Here is a 606-nt window from a genome sequence, read left to right on the forward strand (position 1 = left end):
GGCTGACTCTTGCGTCGCGGATGAGGCTGGCAGCACGCGATAGGCGGAACGCGCAAGCGCCTCTTCGTCCAGGAGGAACTCAGGGCGGAGCCCTGGCCCTCGTAAGCGGGGGTGGACCCACGTGGTTTTATTGGGCAAATAACGTCAGCGACAAACACCCCTCTCGATTGCCAGCTTCCCTCTCTTTTTCCACGCGTCAGCTTCTCTCTCTCTCTCTCTCTTCCTCTACACCTCCGCTGGTGGTCCTAACCCCCCTCCGCCCTCCCTCCCCCTCCCTTCGCCTTCTTCCTCACCTCGCGATCCTCGCCGCGCAACCGAGTGATAGTCGTCCCCGTGTAAATTGTATTTACCGGGATATCCAGAGTGATTCCGTGTATCGCCGTGCGCCACCCGACATCCCTGCCCAACCCGACGCCCTCCGTCGCCCACCCTCCCTGCAGACTCACCCGGTACCCGACGCTGTTTCAGATTCAATAACCCACCTACACACCCGCGGTGATTGTCACTTGGGAAGAAATTAATAAATCCCCGATCTCTCTCCCGCAGGCTCGGGTTACATCCCGGATTATATAGTTACATTTTCAAACACTTTTGATTCTTTGAAGT

The sequence above is a fragment of the Neodiprion lecontei genome, chromosome 1, assembly GCF_021901455.1.
Source record: "Neodiprion lecontei isolate iyNeoLeco1 chromosome 1, iyNeoLeco1.1, whole genome shotgun sequence".
Lineage (NCBI taxonomy): Eukaryota > Metazoa > Arthropoda > Insecta > Hymenoptera > Diprionidae > Neodiprion > Neodiprion lecontei.